This window comes from Rhipicephalus sanguineus, chromosome 9 (genome assembly GCF_013339695.2).
Source record: "Rhipicephalus sanguineus isolate Rsan-2018 chromosome 9, BIME_Rsan_1.4, whole genome shotgun sequence".
Lineage (NCBI taxonomy): Eukaryota > Metazoa > Arthropoda > Arachnida > Ixodida > Ixodidae > Rhipicephalus > Rhipicephalus sanguineus.
Genome location: NC_051184.2, coordinates 21700810 through 21720254, shown reverse-complemented (window position 1 = coordinate 21720254; position 19445 = coordinate 21700810). Strand labels below are relative to the sequence as shown.

Sequence of the window (19445 nt, the reverse complement as noted above, 5' to 3'; positions counted from 1 at the left end):
CCGCTCCGGATCTCTGGATCCAGCACTGTGTCAACGTCGCAATTGCGAAATGCGCGATCTCTCTCAACGAAAACCTCCGAGGCTGTTGTGGCACGTCCAGATTTGGAGAGATCTACACACGCTATGTAGTGTCGGGCCAAGTGTATACACCACCGCCTTCGCTGTATCACTCGTATTTTCGTAAAATAGCCAATCTTCTCACTTTACCATATCTCCTTCGACTGCGAAATAGCCTAGTCTTCTTGGTATACACTGAGAGGGAATGGCGTTCGTTACGTAATAAAGGACGTCGTGACGTCAGCGATGTGACGACACAACGTATACATGTGTATCACGGTGCGGCGCTACACTCCAAGTGGCGCGCAGTCTAACAAGTTGGCCTCTGCATGCACTGACCTCCCAGAAGGATCTAAAAAAAAAACAGCGAATGATTCTGTATGACAAGAATGGAAGACGGGAACGAGAGAGCGCAACGAGATTGTGGCCAGCTCTTCTGCAATCAATATAACGCATTCACAGGCCGCATGATGTTTTTTGTATACCTGCTGTTTCTTTCCGTCTCTCTCTTCCTTTCTTTCAGGACCGCTATGACGAAATTTACACACGCACGTAGCCGCTCATATCGTATTACGTGGGTAAACAATCTCGGAGGCAGTGCTCGGCGCCCTCTCAATTCGGTAATGTGCAACGCGACGTGCGAATGCACGGGCACTACTCATTCGCGGCAGCGGGACCTTCCTCGTCGCATCAGGCCGAGTGTGTGGAACACGCGAAACGGAAAGGAAACGCCGGCCGTCGTCGCGCCTGCCAATCTGATCTGCATGCGCGCGATGCCACGGCGCATGCGCCCTTCCCCTGGCGGGAAAGTCGCGAAACGCCTCTTGATCACGGAGGCCTTCGTTCTGGCGATACCGGTTATCCCGAGCCCCTACCAAAACGGCAGAGGGCAGCACAGGAAAATGAAGAAGGCGGATTCCCAGCGTTCACACGTGGCGGCGGCGGCGGCGACCGCGGAAACAGGGCGTGACGCCGCGTGACACAACAACAAAAGGAAAGGCGCTTGAGATACATACGGAGAAGAATAGAGGCAATGTGGCGATACCGGTACTCTCAGTGTCCGCTACTGCTCGCTTATGCACAGTACTTGCTCCCCGCGGCGAGTGCGCGCAGTGGTGCGATGTGCGAACGACGTGACACATATAAGGTATCCATCCGCCCGTCTGGTTGGGTCTCGTATTCCGTACACGTTGCACCCATTTCCGGAGAAGACGAGCCACCAACCGTCATATCGTGCATACGCTATCTGCCGCGCCACTACCACCACCGCGTAGTGTATATAATTCAATCGAGCCAAATCCGTGCAGCGCCTTGAAAGGCGCAGGTTAGACGATCCACTAGCGGAACACTTATAAAATGAACTGTCGTGCGAGTAAAAAAGTACTGCCGATATTGCAGATGAGCGCGCTCAGGTCAACTTGTTGTATTCGATCGTGGGACTCTCCAAAAGAAAGTTAACGTGTATGTTTAAAAGGACACTAAAGCGAAAGAATGAATCTGTTTATATTGATAAATTGTACTCTGAAAACTCTAATGACGTTAATTTCGGCACCATCAAAGGCCTATTAATAGATAAAAACATCAAGGACGAAGTTTCATTTTCGAATTTCGCGCCGTATCTCCGCGCGTGACGTCACGGATTTCAGTGTATTTTTTGTATTTTCACGTCATTGGCTCAACAAAATTTCCCGAAATTTGGTATGTTAAGTCTAAGGCCACCTCAAAGCACAATGCACTTCATTTTCACTGATTAGGAACTAGGAAAATTCGAGAATACGTCGCCACCCGCATTTTTCTTTCTGCGCGCTTCCTCGCTTACCAAGCGTCTTCTCGCTGCGAGCATGGTGATATTGGAATTGGGAAATAGTAGTTCAGTAATACGAGGAAGGATCGTCTCTCTCTGAATTCGGTGTCCCTTTAAGCACGGATGAAAAATCCTTGGAACACGGGGTGTCGACGGAGGCAACGTTTCGACAAGTGGTCTTGTCTTCTTGTTCAAGGCAGCAACCTTGAGAGAAGACAATAGTGCTTGAAGAAGACAAGACCTCTAGCCGAAACGTCGGCGCCAGCGACACTTCGTGTTCAAGGATACTTCACCTCTTCAAGCTTTAACCCTCCCCTGAACATCCATCTTTAAAGGTAGCTATATATGTGACAAGTCAGCACAAACCGGCAAAAAGAGTATCGGGTACACATCCGCCGTGTTAGCTTGGCACGTGGAGTATCGCGTTGCTAAGCAACAGGGCACGTGGCCGACTCCCGGCCACGTCGGCCGCATTGCGATGGGGCCGAAATGCAAAAAACACTCGTGCGCTTAGATTTAGGTGCACGTTAATTAAAGAATCCCGGGTGGCCGAAATGGATTCGGAGTCCTCCACCACATCGTGCCTCATAATCATGTAGTGGTTTTGCCGCGTAAAAATCCCAGCAATTAATATCAGTAATAGGTACACTTTCTTTTTCTCTTAGAGTGTCTGTACCAGCGGCAACCGTGCGTTAATGTATAGTCGTTAGCTGAGCGTTGATGATTTAGCGAACCACCACTAACCGCGCGGAGGGATACAATCACCATCACCGCTCTCTCGCTCCCCTCCGAAAATGAACCAACGCAATATCATCCACAATGCTGCATCGTTTTAACGGAGGCCGCGTTATATAAAGGCCCACTCCTCCTCCACCCACACGCCTTATTCTTCTCTCGTATCTACCTTTTCCGGCGCACTCTTTTGATATTGTTTGCACGCATCCGAGCACGTACGACTCTCCGTGAAGTGTCTCTCGTTCCGTGGAGGCAGCGCCTCTTCGGCTGGCTGCCTTTGATGCTTGGCGATATCGTTGCGGCCGCCGCGAATGCGAGAAGTGCCTTTCCGCTTCTAAAGAAAAGGTATATAGTACACCCATGCGGCGCGCATTACTACTTTGGCGGCCGCAGTTCGTTTTTACGGTAATACACGCGGCGTATCTAGGACCATTTTTCTTGCTTACGGCGTCGGCAATTTCCAAGTCGCTCGTCGAAAACGGGAGTGCGGTGGCGACGGACTGGCGAGCTATATATGCGGCGAAGGTGATTGGGGAGGCCTCTTATCGATGATTGCTGGCTTATGGACATTTGCGAATGCATTCCGAGATGAAGTAAGAAAGAGTATACCCACTTCAGTGTGCGCTGCAGTTGATAGCGCGGGAGATAGCGGCAGCCGGAGCCCGCTGGTGCAGTCATTTCATTTTTTTTTCCCCTTAGATTAAAAGCATGCGTACGGGAGAGAAGAGATGATTGACGATGTTTCCGAGAAAGTTTCGGTGCGAAAATTTAACGAGCACTGACTAGCAGTGCCGAATAAATTAGATTAGTGAAAAAAGGTAACCAGAAATTGCGGCGGAATAAATTGGCTCGGTCTAAAAGAAGAGACAAGCGTAAGCTCTTCTATCTTGGCTGGCCGTTTGGGTTGGCGCTTACGCCTCTTGCTGTACGTTATTATTATTATTATTATTATTATTATTATTATTATTATTATTATTATTATTATTATTATTATTATTATTATTATTATTATTTGATATGCATACACAAGGACACAGAGGAAAGAAGGGAAGCAAAGAAAAAAAAATGGCGAGGACTTGGACAAAAGTAAGCAAAAACACGAAAAAAAAACAACGTATACACGTACATATAAAAAAACGCACGCACTGCAGAAGTTGAGCAATAAGCTACTAACTTGTTAATCACAACAGCCTAACTAAATAAGCCACTGCAGTATCATGTTAACGCCTGTGACAATACCCGGTGGCTGCTTTGCAGGCTTAGAGTAGCGCTCAGCTATTCGTCCTTGACCGCGTCGTGTCGTCCTTCAGTACTCACGCAGTACACTACGCAGTACACTGCGCATTGCGTCACTATATAGATGGAGTGTTGCGGACTCTACTCTTGGGCGTTTGTCTCGCTAAATCTCGCGTCAGAGCGCGCCACAGCGAGAGAGAAAGTGAGGGATGGTGTTTCTACACATGAAGATCGAATTGGGCGGATTACATCGGGACTTGACCCGTGCTCGAGTGTTCGCGGGCCTCGGGACGCTGACAGGGATTAAAGAGGAAATATCGGCGACGAAAGCGGGGCTTCGGGACTTCGGCGGAAGCGCGGGGGGGGCCAAAACCGCGTCGGCCGCTGATCTCTCCGGCTTTAGCGCTCTCTATACAAGCTATCACTCGATAGTTGTGTGCAGTGATGTATACGAGCCGTGCGGTGCTCGCTCCTTCGATAGAGCCGGTTAGTCGACAAAGCACTGCCTTGTTAAGCAGCCCTCGTTAATCATCGCATACTCGTAACATGTATAGCTTTTAACAGACCCCCCCCCCCCCCCTTTCCCAGTTCTATTGCTTTAACGAATGCGTAAAACATTAACAGCGGCAGACGATAAAACTTCCCAAGATATGAGACAATGCTCTGATTAAATTTCTCCACCCTAACCTAAGGCCCTCACAGATGGCGCCACAGTGTAATCCCAATGTAATCGTCGTCCACCTAACCCACGTGTGGCATCGGCAAAGATACCGAAGCACTGCGCGCAACTAACAGGACGGGCCTCATGTGTGACGACACTGGCAAGGCTCAGATAGCGCGTCGATACGTCTCTGTTACTTCTTGTTTGATTCTTTCCTTTTTTTTTTTTTTTCCTTGATCACGCTGTTGCGCGGCAATCTAGTTGCAGCATCGCAGCTTCTTCGGCATTATTTTTCATTCCACTCAGTGATGGCTGTTGCTGGGATACCGAAAGAAAGACTTGCCTCTGCCAGAGCGCGTTCCACGCAAAGCACACGACGACATCACGGTCTTCTCGGCTTCGGTTATTATTTCTTTTTTCATCTTTGAAGAATGGGAAGCATCTCGTGTTTCCTAGCTCTGATTAAAAGGGACACCCGACAGTACAGTACAACGCTAAGCTTGTTCAGATGGGCAAGGTATTTCGCTTTAAATTATATTTGTAAGAAACACTGATATCGCTGTTATGTAAACATCACTTGCGGTATTTGGACTTAAAATAATTCGCATAATCTGGCTATGAACTCGTGCCGATGCTGCGTGGGTTTTCTGATAAAGGAAACGCCGCATACAAAATTTCTTTCTCTCTCTCTCTTTTACGGAGCAGTGCCAATTTTGTGCGCAACCCACCGCAGTGGTCTAGTGGTTACTGTGCTCGACTTGCGACCCGAAGGACGCGGGATCGAATCCCGGCCGCGGTGGCCGCAATTCAATGGAGGCGAAATTCTAGAGGCCTGTGCGTTTAAATTTAGGCGCATGTTAAAGGGACAATAAAGGCAAATATTAAGTCGACGTCGATTGTTGAAATAGCGGTCCAGAAACCTCGTAGTGCTACTTTTGTGCCAAGGAAGTGCTTATTTTGAAATAAAATCACGTTTTAGTGGTCCGCATCGCGTTAGCGCACTTCAAATCACCCGCCTGAAAGCGGTGTTCTTTACGTCACTGTTGCCGTGCCCAACGTTGCCCGCCTTTATTGCGCGGCGGCGTGCACTGGCGGCGTGCGAGATTCGGGCATCTGGTAACATCACATGCATGCGGCATTTTGTCGAACTTTCTGTCAGAGCGACTTTCACGAGCGCGCAAAACACGCGCGGTAGTACGCGATGCCGAAGCTACCACTGAGACGCGACCGCGTGAGCGAAGCAGGGTGCCGGGCGAAGAGCAGTTCGGCGAAAACGGTACCTTTGAACCACGCGCGCCGTTCCCCATGGACACGCCAAAGAGGTTCTTTTTTCCATGAATCAAACAGAAACGAATAAAGTCCCTAGATTTTTCCCTGTTCTTTAGAAACGAACAGCCAGCATTTTATTACGTCTCTTGATGCACGGAAGGTTCTTTTTTTATTGCAGCTAGTTTGATTACTAGTGATTTATTGTAGTCGAACTCTCTCACGTCATCGGGATCATTTCCAAAATGCCCCACTGGTGGCGCACGTCGTGTGATACATTTAGCTTAATTTCTCGGTAAGTAGGGCACTGTGGTTGCCGTTTTAGACGTTGTCACACATTAAGCTTTCACTCTGACATAAATTGTTATTTGTCTTTAGTGTCCCTTTAAAGAACGCAAGGTAGTCGCAATTTCTTTTGGACGTAAAACTCCCGACAATTGTTAAAATTTGTCCGCAATAATATGGTAATATGTACACTTTAAATTGCAATATCGATTTTTTTTTCTTTTTCGTTACGCAGTCAGAGTCGTAAATTTCCTTGCTTCGTTTTCAAATTTTTGCACTTGCCAATAATTTTTTCCTACAAAACTTAATGGCCTTAAGGTGGGGTGAGACTGAAAGTGAGTTTCAATATTTCGGCTGTACAGCAGTGGTAATAAAAGCTATGGCTATAAAGATTGCAAGACATTTTAAAGGTAGACGTAGGTTGATCACAGCTCAAAATTAGTTTCAAATAGTGCTTAGTGTTCTTTATATTTGTTTTTCAGTTTTTATACATACGTACTTTTTTTATTAAGATCTGCTATTTGCATAGAAATGCAAATCTTCACAAAGGTAGCTACTTACGCTTTACAGAAGTGGAACTAAAATTGTGAACGTACCACAAAAAAAATGTTAAGTTTTTTTTACGTTTGTCGGTGTATGAAAATTGCCACTTACGAATGTTCTTTTTTTTTTTACACTAAAAATACAGAGCACCTAGGCTACTCGTTTTAGTTCCAGTTATGTGAAGGTACCTTTTGTGAAAATTCTCGTTTGCTTACACACGTTAGTTTCAGAGAAAAAAAAGTACACGAACTTCAAAAAGGTTGTTTTGAGAAAAACGCAGAAATTAGGTACGGGCACACGCGCATTTCCTGATAACGTGTCAAAGAAAAAGGACCAAAAAATTATTTTTGAACCCGCGAGCGGCGAAGTGTGATACATTTTGTTAAATATAAATTCTCCGTCACGTGATTGCAAAATCCAAAAATTGAATTTTCTGACCGAAGGAAGTCTCACCCAAGCTTAATAAATTCCCGCGCATTTAGATAAGAGCTCCCGAGCTTATAAGCTTCCTAAGGCACTGCACGGAAGTATATTATTCTGGGACAATTGCTAGCATGGTGCTGGACGGAAAGGCAATCGGGACCGTTGGGTTTTGTCGGACGGCGGCGGCTCGCTTCTCGACTTTGGCGGCGAGAGGGGGATCACGAAGTGCGGTATATATGGGATCTGCGAGGATAAGCCCTCCGCTGTAACAGCCGAACGAGGCGCAGAGAAAAAAAGAAAGAAAAAAAGAGAAATCCGATGATCCATCGGCCCACGCGCACAGCCGCGATCTGCCCGCGAATGGATCGCGCGAGTGTTCTGTAGCGATCACGGCAACGACGTTATTCTTCGCCTCCATAAACCGTGGGTACTAAGAAATGTAAAAAAAAAAACAAAGTAAATCGCGCGAAACCTTGAGAGGGATAAATAGAAAATAATAATAGGCGGAAGCAATGAGTGGCTTAAACACGTTATTGACTCTTGGCTTCATCGTGATTGTGGCTAAGAGAAAATCAAGTCCTTCAATTCCCCTTCTCGTACGTGATTTTGTGTGTGTGTGTGTGTGTGTGTGTGTGTGTGTGTGTGTGTGTGTGTGTGTGTGTGTGTGTGTGTGTGTGTGTGTGTGTGTTCCTTTATGAGAGGGGCTGGAGTGCTTATCAGCTGGCGTCCATGAAACTTGCCGCGGCAGCGAAATCGACAGCCGTGGTAGGTTGTTAGCGAGGCTCTCAGGCTGGCATGATGGAGTCGTTTGGCAATATCTTTAAAGCGAAAGCCTTAGGTGCCTCGTCAGACGCGAAAAGTGAGCATCGGTGTCGGGCGGCGTCAACAAGAGTGACGCAAAAAATCCATGCGATGACGTCCCTAATGACGTCGTCGCCAGAATCTGTGACGTCACAATGACGTCCCATCATTCGACGTCACATGATGACGTCATCACGTGACATCGTCGCTGGGTCAAAGGTTGGCGATCACGGAGGCAATGCAAAGCCACGTTAGGTGCAGAACACTTTCGGCGTGCGGGGGCGGAATCAACAGAATCGACTGAGAAGAAAAAGAACACGGTTTGAATTGAATTGAATTGCATTGAATTGAATTCAGTCGCACGGCTTAGTGAAGGGCTGTGGTTAACCTTAAAAACTATCCCTTGATTGATGATTGATTGATTGATTGATTGATTGATTGATTGATTGATTGATTGATTTTTTTAATATCCTAGACGGACAGTGCGCCTAGCAGGAACGGCCGAGTGGAGTATTTTGGATTAACTTCGAAAAACGAACTGTTTTTAACAAACCCTGCCGACCACCTGGAAAAGTTTCCATTTCTCGCGTCCGTGTCCGACCAGTGCACGTAGAGAATCTCTTAACAGACCGTTATTTCTACTTCCAGTATTCGTGTAGAGCACACGTTTCGGGAGAACACGGAAGCTTAAAGAGATGAAACAATCCTCGAACGCGACGGGGTGTCGCCGGAGCCGAGGTTTCGGCAAGTGGTCTTCGTCTTCATCGAGGTAGCAACTGCCTGCCTTGGAGCGTGTATGAGTATGCTTCGTGCACTTGCCCCCAACTAAGACAGAAGATGAGGAGAGGGCAAGTGCCTTTTTAACACGAAGGTGTTTTATGCCGGGATCCACCAAGACTTTCATGACGTATTTCCGTGACGGAAATACGTCAGCAAAATGAGCGCCATCAGATGGCATAGAAAAAAAACTAAGGAAAAGTTCCGTTGACGGGAGTCGAACCCATGACCCCTCGGTCCGCGACCATGGCTAGCGGGCGTTTAGACCACTGAGCTACCGCCAAACACATTACGGAGACCACATGAACGCGCCCTTTATCTTTTGCACTTTCTTTTCACAGCGGTCTTGGATGGATGGATGGATGGATGCTGTGAGCGTCCCCTTTTTTTCTCCCTCACCCTCATTTTCGCACTTGTCATCTCCCCCTCTACTGTTTTGGTTGGGGGAGAGTGTACGAAGCACACACATACACGCGCTAAGACAGGCAACTGCTACCTTGATGAAGACGAAGACCACTTACCGAAACGTCGGCTCCAGCGAGACCCCCGTGTTCGAGTATTTTGGCACTTAGCGAGCCTCCCGGAAGTTGAGAATCTTAAACGGGATTCCATAAATAGCGGCCCTGACAAAAAAGATCGACGGATTCTCCGATAATGCTATACGCATAAGCGCACGGCGTGTAAAGGACAATCGATATCGACAGCGTCGTACGAATAATAAAGACAACGGACGTCGCCATCACGCGTCCAAAGACGACCGTTCTATATGTTCCTGTATTATCGCGAGTCCGCGCAGACTCCTCCTTTCCCTCGTCTCATCAGTTATGATAAAGAGCCATTCCACAACCCCCCCCCCCCTCCCCCCACACACGCACACACAATACGAAATAGAAGCGTCCGCGCGTATGCGTGAGCGTGGAGGCCCGCGTTGAAACAGACTTCGACAGCAACGGCATCGAAAGATTTATGTTAAAGGACCGAGCGTTCAAAGCGAGCGCTACACATTAACGGTTCCACTTTCTTTCTTTCTTTCTTTCTTTCTTTCTTTTCGACGTTAAGCATTCATTGCTCCGAGCTTTCTTTCGCCTCAACGGTTCCGCGGAAAGGGATCGAACCACCGAGATAAATTTCTCAACAAAAACTTTTTTTTAAAGGAACAAACAGCGAGCGAAGTATGGGAGCGCCAAGGCGCGCGAGTTAAGAGATATGACGACCGCGAAACGCCGGCTCGCCTTGATGCCTTTATACATAGCACAGATGCACGCATGCATGCATGCAAGCCCGCGGTTGCCCGACTCGGTCGGTTATTGTGTCAAAGAGGAAGGCGGTAATTTATTTGCTTGTTTTTAATACTCGCGACCGCCACGCCGCTTATAATACGCAGCGCAAGAAGACGCGAACGCGGATGTGGAAAACGGCCAGCCAGCATGCGAGGCGACTATAACTACAGAAAAAAGGCCGGGATTACAATAAGTTATATAAACCCTAGAAAATGGCCAAACGACAGAAACCCTTGAATGCGAGAGAGAGAGAGAGAGAGAGAAAGAAAGAAACAAAAGTGGGCGGGCATGAGGCGGTGGCTTTTCTAAGCGAGTCCGTGGGCTCCTTTTTGCGGGCACAGAGATGCCTGCGCCTATCAGAGAAACAAATAAAGGAAACGGTGGAACCGCCCGCTTTTTCTTTTTGTTTTCTTTTATTCTGCTGTTATTTTAGGTTCTGTATCTGTTTCACCCCTTCCACCCTCGCCCTCGCTCCACGATCCTTTCATTTTTCTTTCTTACTCTCGGTCTGCGGTTGCGAGGCCGTTACTTGAATCGAGCGTTGTTTCCTTTAAGACGGCGCGCGGTTTTTTTTCTTCTCTCCCAACAGACTTCCTGATCTTCCCTTTCTCCTTTCACCCCTCGCTATCTTGCTCTTTTCTGGGTGTTCCGCGGCGTTCGCGCGGAGAAAAGAAGCCTTGATAAATCCAGCGCTCGACACTGCGAAGGAAACGGAGGCCTCTACGTACGATACGTTACAGAGGAGAGATAAATAGTAAGAAGAGGACACGTATAAAAGAATCCTTTAAAAAAATCTGCGAAACTGAAGCAGAACGCTGAAGCGGAAGAGCGGAGCGGGTCACGGAGCGGAGAGTGGAGCGGAAGACTGCAGCCGAGCCAAACGAGGAGAAAGTGTGAGGAAGGGGGGGGGGGGTGTATTCTTGCGTACGTTGGCGAAACTCCAACCCCGCATCTTCACCATACGCGGCGCATTGTATACACGAAAATTAGAGGGACGAAGCGCCTAAACCAACCAACTACCGGCCGGAATATGCTGCCACAACCCACCACCGCAGGCAACCGCCACCGGCTCTAAAACAGATCCACCTCGCTTTCTAGATAGCTATAAGGCTCTAGGTATCGCTACACACCGCGGCAAAAAAGCAGCAGTCGCGGTAGGAGAGAGCTCGAGCCCAGTTGATGGCAACAGAGGGGGGGACTGCATCCGAAATCAATAACAGGCGCGTGGAAGAACCTGGCTTTCGTTGCCTTATACGCACTGTCAAAGAAGCCGCCGCGGTCGCTATACGCTCACCCCCCCCTTTCCCTTTCACTTCGTTTCTCGCTAACACACGCACGCACATCGCGCAATCCCGCTTGCTGTAGGCCGTGCCCGCCTTCTCCTTCTTTCTCTGTGCGCCGTATACGAAACGGAAGCGTTTGTTGACTCTACGTTCTCTCCTTTCTCGCTTTATTTACCGGAGGAAGAAAATCTCGTCTCGGCGCGAAACCTCCTCTATGGCTTCTTTGTGTCTGCAGTCGAGTACGGCAAACACAGGCTTGCGACCGCGTTCTCTTGTGTTTCTATCTCTGCGAGAGCGCGCCCGCGTGTGTGTGTTTGTGTTGCGCGTTTATAACAGAAGGCTACAACGAGATCTAGCGGTTGCCTCTACACGCTGAGCGGAAGATTGTGGATAGAAAGAGATTGGCGTGGCATCCTAGCAGCGATTTTGTCTGTTTTTATTCTTCTTTTGTGCGGGTGCACCGAAATGGCCACGACTCTTGAGTGGACGGACAACAAAAACAAACGGTCCACGTTTCCTTTCCCGGCGACGACCACGCGCGGCGGCTTCTCCCCTTCCCTCCGTTCCTTCTCTCCCATGCATCCTCCTATTCGTGCACCCGTTCTGTCCTTCACCGTTGCGCTCCGGGAGTTCTTGGGCGGGCCACGGTCTGAAACCTCCGAGACAGCTTTAAGAGTGCGGGTGCAGTGAGCGTGCGCGATCGTGTGATCGTTTCGCGGACCAGTTACGGTCTACACTCTATAAATGTGAGTTTAATACAGATGCGCCGTCCGTCCGTCCGTCCGTCCATCCGTCCATCCATCCATCCATCCATCCATCCATCCATCCATCCAATCTCCACCGAAATTTGTAACAAGGCTTCGCTTGAAGAATTTGTTTGCGAATTTGGAAGCGCAGGCGCGCCGCTCGGATTTTTTTATTTATTTATTTACTCTCGTACCCACAGCGCCATTTAGGCATTGCAGTGGGGGGGGGGGGGGTTATACATAGCAGTTTGAACACCCAATGGTAGTCCACAATAAACAGTCGGTTACAACAAGGTTGATGAAAAACACGCATTACATTACAACAACATCGGTAGGCAAGAACACACACACACACACACACACACACACACACACACACACACACACACACACACACACACACACACACACACACACACACACACAATCATGAGCAATAAGAAGCAACACTAGCATATATGAATGTCAATGCAAATCACCAATGTAAAATTGGTGAATACTATATTGGTGAATACTATATATTGGCGGTGTATACCCGATTGAGGCGCCCGATTTGCGAGTAGGAACGTGACGCGCTGGTGGCATGCGATTCGACACGGCTCGTCGCGTTCGCGATGCGTCACCTTGAGACGGCGACCTCGATGTCGTCACCGGGAGCGTCAGCGTCGTCGTCTCACGGTTCCGTTGCAACCCAACGCGTGGTGCGCGCTTGCATGAATCCATTTGCCGCCGGCGTCACCCTGTTTACAAGACAGCACGCCGCCACCACCAGAGCCTCGTAATCGGAACTCCTCAGGCGTCCTCCTCGGCTGTGCTCCTCGGCTGTCTCGGACGAGATAGCAGAGATTTGAGGTTCACTGATCCGTCTGGGAAAAACCTTCCCTCTCTCCGCATATCTCTCTCAGTCGCACACAACAATGAGCTCAAACTCCAGGAGTCTCCTATCCTCCATCTAATCTATGCACACGCACTCACAGATCTCCATGAAGTTCCCAGCACAGTATCGTCTACACGTCCCCCCCCCCCTTTATCCCCTTCCTGTCAGACACAGGCAACCCTATACCTCCGTTGTTGTAGACCCGCACAAACCCAACCACGGCAGGTGCGCGGTATCGTCTTCTGCAGTCAGGTCGGACGGGAACAGCATACGCCCGAGTCGCCTGGGCTCGGGGATATACGCGTATATCAAAGCTGGATATGTGCGACAGCGTCCAGCGCGGCAGTTTGTGAAAAGCGCATTACATTCATTGTTGTCCGCTAGTTTCTGCCTCAAATGAAGGTTGCGTCTACCACTTTCAGCGCCCAATCTTTCAGTAGGGCTGAAAATCTCGGCGGCAAAAATTTTGTTCAGTATCCTTTACACAGCGCAAGCAACGCAAGGACGAAGGAAAACCAAAAGGGACAGCGACCGTCCCGTTTGGTCTACCTTCGCCCTCGGGTTGCTTGCGCTGTGCTTCAAGATGAATCATCACCGACTAGCTCAGTGGTCTATTCCACAAATCTCCAGTGTGTTACATCGCGAGTTATTACCATAACGAAGTTGTACTGCTGAGCAATGTCAGTCTGAAATGCAAAACGCGGTAACAAAAAAGGTACAAGCAGTAGAACCAGTCTCTCATGACACATGACAGTCCAAAGGAACGGTTAAAGGAACAGTTCAAAGGAGCTTTAAAAAAAACGTTCTTGGCGGCGGACAACCAATCTAGGCTGTGCCTGTGTACCGGTCATAACGACAATGTCTGCGTCGGGATTTCTATCCTGAACTCTAATCGATGTTCAAAGGATGGCGACGTCGTATAGAGTTAAGATCGGCGTGCCGAGTATGTGTGTATACTTTTGTCTTCATAAGATTTGGCAGCTTACCAAAGTGCGTAATGGAAGCAAACGGCGTTGCAAAACAATTTTATTTCAACAATTCTGCACCTGCGCAAAGCATGCCCGGTGTGGCGTCGAAATGCTGCTGGTGCTGCAGGTATGTTTGGCAATTTGGAACGGACTGAAAACTACGGATAAAGAGAAGCGGCGCGACTTCGTCAAATCGTTGACTCCTGACTACACAGATTACGTCAGCATCGTCTGCCATTTAAGTGTGAACCGCATTCATTACATCGCAATTGTAGCCGTATACGGACGCTCATCATGGTAATCATATTGTCGAGCAGGCCACTACCGACCACGCGATGTCGAGAGTTCGATTTCCGGCATCGGCAACCTCATTCCGATGTGAACGTGTCTGCCATGGCAAAGCTATCGCGTTACTTCGTGACGTTGAACGCCGGTAACCTAATCAGTGAACGAGATGTCAGCGAAATCCGTGATGTGTACTGACGTTGCTTTGCAGGAAACGTGACTGTGCGTTTTTTTTTTTTAAGACGATAGTCTTTCTTGGGATACTTGAACGCAGAAATTTTAGTCTGTCTATCTGTCACACGATTCCGCCACCCGGCCAAAGTTTAAGCACTTGCTGAACGCCCAGCCATCTTGAACTGGTAGCTGCGTTCATACTTGTGAACATTGTCGATCAAAAAGCAAATATTGCGCATATCTGAGGCGCAACGTCAATACGTAAGTATTAGGCGGTGTGTTCCTTTACTAGAAAATACATAGATACGTAATTCTAAAGACCCTAATGTTTCTTAGGCTGCGCTGAAAATGCGACGCTATGCACGAAAGAGCCCTCTGCCGACGATATGGTGCTGCCACCTGGCAGTGGCCCTGGGTTCTGCACAAGCTCATGTTTCCCGACGCCACAGCCAGATGGCGTCCATATCTCACGCAGCGCCTTCTCTATTTTATCAATGCCAGCCAGATGCGGCCGATTCAACATAGAGGAGGCGCTGTATGAGGCAAGGCAAAACATAAATGGCAGAAGACTATCGTCCTTCGACGACATTTGCAGCGAAGCACGCAATACGCGGCCAGCATTTTTTTTCGTTTTTGACTGAAGAAATTTTGCCGAGCGTGCTTCAGTGGTATGTACTGCTCACTGAAATAAGCATACACAAAGTGGAAATACGTTGCTGATCGCGTTAAAGCTGGGCCCCATCGAGGCATTCCAACCAGCAACCTTTAGAACCGTCCACAGAAGTAACAAAACGCTTACGTCGTGTAACGTGTGAGAGCGGCTGTGTACATGTATATCATGACGTAAACACTCCAGGCTATATCGATTCGCGTGGACTGGCAATCTGTGACGTTTGTTTCCCGTATATCAACTGCGTACACGCTCGAAAAACGCAAGTATATACAGACCGAACAAATTTCAGGCTGGTGCGTACGTGGCACAAACTCGTAGGGCAACGCACCAGCTAATGGAAAGCTCGTCACACAGCAATCACCGCTGTCGCAGAAACAAACCTCTCATTTTCTTCTTTGCGCCCGTGCTTCGCTTCTCGCTATCTTCCGCGATTTTGTAGCGATTTCGCGGCGATTTCTCTTCGGGTAGGGGGGTATACATTCCGGTGTTTGTTCTTTTTTTCCTTTCGCGCTCGCTTCCTTTTTGACGGGCGGGTGCACTGCGGGGTTCCATCGACGGGAAACTGATTTCGCGGCAAGCTGTTGCGAGAAACGATGCCGCCGCCGCCCGTGTGTGCGTTTGTTTGTGTGTTCGTGTACGTGCGGCTGAAGAAGGGGCGAGAGCTAGGTCAAAGGTTTCGTTCTCGCTTGCCGCCTCTCGGAAAACAAACATCGCGTCACTCAAATACCATTTTCCGGGGGCGAAGGCGCACCACGCGATACGTGCTTTGGTATCTATTTGAGGCAAGGTCAGGATGCCGGGAAACAAACAAAAAGCAGACGACAAATTCAGTAAGGCTTACGAAGCAGCAGACAAATATGGCTCGAGAAGCAGACGACAAATAAGGCTTAACAAAAACAGACAACAAGGCCCAAGAACAGGAAGACAAATTACACGAGAACAAATAAGCAAAACAGAAGTATAGGCTTATGAAGCAGAAGGTAAGTAAGCTTAGAAGAAACAGGAGACACTGCCCAAGAAACAAATTCCGCGAGACCAAGTAAGCAAAAGTCAAGTAAGGCTTATATGAAGCAGAAGACAAATTCGGCGAGGCCCAGGGAAGCAGAAGTAAGGCTTCACAACCAAACGATAATAAACGAGCCTCGAAGCAGAGTAATGGTCGTAACACACCGCCCTCGCCGCAAGGGCAGCGATACGTGCCGCCATCTTGTCTTGCTGTTGTTCTCGACAATTTTCGATCGCGCACAGGCGCGTACGTGCGTGAAAATCATTGTTTCGTTTCTTAAGCCTTCCACGTGTCGCCGAGCGAGCTTGGATCGAAGCGCGCGTGCTTTAGCCCGAGAAAAAGACAAACAGCGGTAACAGAAAAGAGAAGTACAATGTGTAATGACTAAGCTTTCGTTGCACGAGGAGAGGGTTACGGATAGAAGGGTGAGGGGGGGGGGGCACGGCTGAGGTCTCGGATGCGAACATGCCGAACTAAAATTTTCACGAAGGTGGTTCTTTCTTTCGTACTACCGGTTGCTGAAGCATTCGCTCGCGGTTATATATAGCGTCACTACGGTTCACCAGATTAATCAAGATGATTGGTTTGTTTGGCAGCGTCCAACAGTTCGGCTATTTTTGATGACGTTGCACGTTTTTGTCACGGCCTTGGCGGAGATTTAGGCGCGAATGTAGCAACAAATATGATAAATAACATTGTCGGCGCAAGCATTTGTCGATAGATCTTTTTAGTAACAACGCACATCAGTCACAGGAAGTGCCAAAATCACGGGGTCTCGCATGAAACGCTCATGGGAGGAGCTCTGGCTGCTTAAAGGAACACTATAGAGAAACAATGAATCGGTTTATATCGACAAATTGTGCTCTGAGAACTCTAATGTCCTTAATTTCGCCATCATAGGTTTATTAATAGAGGAGGAAATCAAGTTCAAAAATTCATTTTTAAATTTTGCGCCGAAATCTCCCAGCGTGACGTCAGGGATTTCAAAGTGTATTTATCGTATTTCGGCGCCATTGGCTAAACAAAATTACCCCAAACTTGGTATGTTAAGTCTATGGCCCCATCAGAGAACAATGTACTTCATTTTTACCGATTAGGATTGATGCTCTCTCGATCGTGGGCTCGTCAGCGATCGACCGTTTCAGATATAACAATCTCATCTTTTATCGAGGTCACTTTTCATCTCACGTTGTCACATTTCATTGTTGCCAGGATGCGAACGTACGACCGTCGTTGTTGCCTGCAGCAAGTGAAGTGCTCCGCTGCTAAACACGTGGATGACGTTCCAATCCCCGGCATGAAGGAAGGAAACAACTAGGACGGAGCATTGCGCAATGCAATAGGAAGAAAGAAAAGTATTGTATGTCAGGCGGCGCACACGCTTTCCCCTCTCTCTAATGTATACCGTTTTGTAAGGACGCACGTGGCCGTACATTCAGTGCCCGATAACGGTTAGCCGATTGATTCGTTCGACTTTCCGGCCACGACCGCCGCTCTGCGACAGACTTTCTCATCGTGTTATGGACCGCCGCTGCTGCTGCTTCAATCGACCACCGGGCTACGCTAGTTTTCGGGACCGAGCCGTCGGTCGCCGACGTCTATCGGGGAGGCCGCATATGCATAAATGCATGCGGGCGGGGATACCGTCTTCACAGTGCTCTCCTCAAATGAGAGGCGCCTCCTCTTCCACCCCCCTCTCCACTCGACGGACGGCCGGACACGGCGCTAATTATAGTGCCCGCGGCGCGATGCCGTTGGAAGGTCTCTTCGCCGTTAAAACGGTGCAGCGTTCGCCGAGGCTACGCGAGAAGTCGGCCAATAGGCATAACGACCGACTACTTACTGCACGTAACTTCGCTGAAGTCTGTTTCGTCGATATATGGAAAGCCTGAACGAGGGAGCGCCGAGAGGGAATGCTTAAACCAAATGATCGTCCATCTTAGGTGGAGCGAGAGAGGAGAACGAGTAGTATAGTAGGAAGAGGAAAAAATTAGGAGACCTTCCCCTATCGGGAAAATGGGAGCGAGCGAAGCTTGGCGTGAGCGTGCCCCTGACGTACTACTTCCTTTCCTTCTTTCTTTCTATCGCACTACGCAATCGTAGTTTCGGGACGTTAAACCCCAACAATCATTGTCGCAGTGCGCAATGCTCCGTCCTAACTTTTCCCTTCCTCCATGCCGGGAATGGGAGCTTCACCCACGTGCTTCATGCGTCCTTCCACAAAGCGACAATATCATGCGGCGTCACGTGATGTGACGCCACAAATTTTGGCAGCCTGTGACGTCATGATGACGTCGATAACGTCATCACGTGATTTTTTTGTCACTCCTGTGACGCCAACGGTCACTATTCGCGTTTGATGAGGAATCTAAGACCGCGTGTTAGGACTAAGGATTGAAAGGCGTGCGCAGGGTTCTCTGTTAGGGAAGCCAAGTCTTGCCGCGGCGCCCCCACCCAACTTACACCCGACACCCTCCCACAGAGGCCCTCACGGTCAGAACGCAGTGCAAAGGGAAGGAACCGAGCGAGGGGAGGGGAGGGGGGTTAATACGGCGGGCAAGTTCTGCGACAGTTTTGTTGACTCTACCACTAGCTCTCAGTATATCATGTGCTTCTCTGGCGCCACGGGGCAGCTGCCTGGTGAACTGCACCGAACTAGAGCAGCTTTCGAGTTATTGCGTGATACGGCTTCCTACCTCACATACTGCATGCATAGCGCTGACCCCGTCAAGCCCGAGCGGCGGTTTGTTTGCGGAGCGTGTGAGAAGACCGCGTCCATTTGGCGGAGCTGTCATAAACATGCGACTCAACCGCCTCGCTTCAAGCCACCTCCCCGTTCTCCCAGCGGTCGCCTCCCTTTACGAGTGTTATCTCCCTATACGCAAGCGCATAAACCTAGAGACCGCGAAAGAATGAAAACCTTAGTACTGGGGCTTTTCATCCATGTTCCGCCGCCAAACGCTTTTCTGTTCGCCCTCATGGTCTTGAAAGGCCCGGTTGCGGCGACCCTCTTTCGCTGTTTCTTTTTATTTCTTTTTTTCGCCCACATTCGCTTGCACGGAGGCTGCATATAAAGGGCCGAAACGTTCAGTAAGGACGTTAGTGCCGCTAGAGAGGTTCGTTTGATTGGTGCCGAACACAGCACACGCAGTCGGGCACGCCCGGTGGGAAAGCCCGGTGGGAAAGCCATCAGATTACGAGGCTGAGGCTCCGACTGCCGACTTTAGACTGCCCAGTGATTTATTCCCCGCACCCTTCAACAGCCTCCTAATATCGACATCCCCCTAAAAATTATTCCACACCAACCGCACCCCCCCCCCCCCTCCGCTTTTACAGACAGGCACTCATCGACACCCCCTCGCGTTCTCGTGACGCGTTCTGGTAGTGCTCCCCCTCGACATGCGTGGAGGAAGAGCAGGGACCACGCATATATCTGCTGCGGACAAATTCTTGTTGGCGCTGACATGACGAGATGCGGATGCTGACGTCACGGCCAACGCTGGGGTAGCCGAAAGGCCCGGAGAGGAGCACGGGATTCGTTTTCTATTTTGTGGCGCGCACGCGG

General features: G+C 49.2%; 2 protein-coding genes across 2 annotated transcripts in view; one reads left to right on the top strand and one right to left on the bottom strand.

Moving 5' to 3' along the window:
* The window catches only part of LOC119404742 (TBC1 domain family member 2B), a 177964-nt gene that overhangs the window by 111347 nt on the left and 47172 nt on the right, over nucleotides 1–19445 (bottom strand). The gene's annotated exons all lie outside the window — the stretch shown is intronic.
* Nucleotides 1–19445, top strand: part of LOC119404741 (histidine-rich glycoprotein) — a 129712-nt gene that overhangs the window by 105677 nt on the left and 4590 nt on the right. The gene's annotated exons all lie outside the window — the stretch shown is intronic.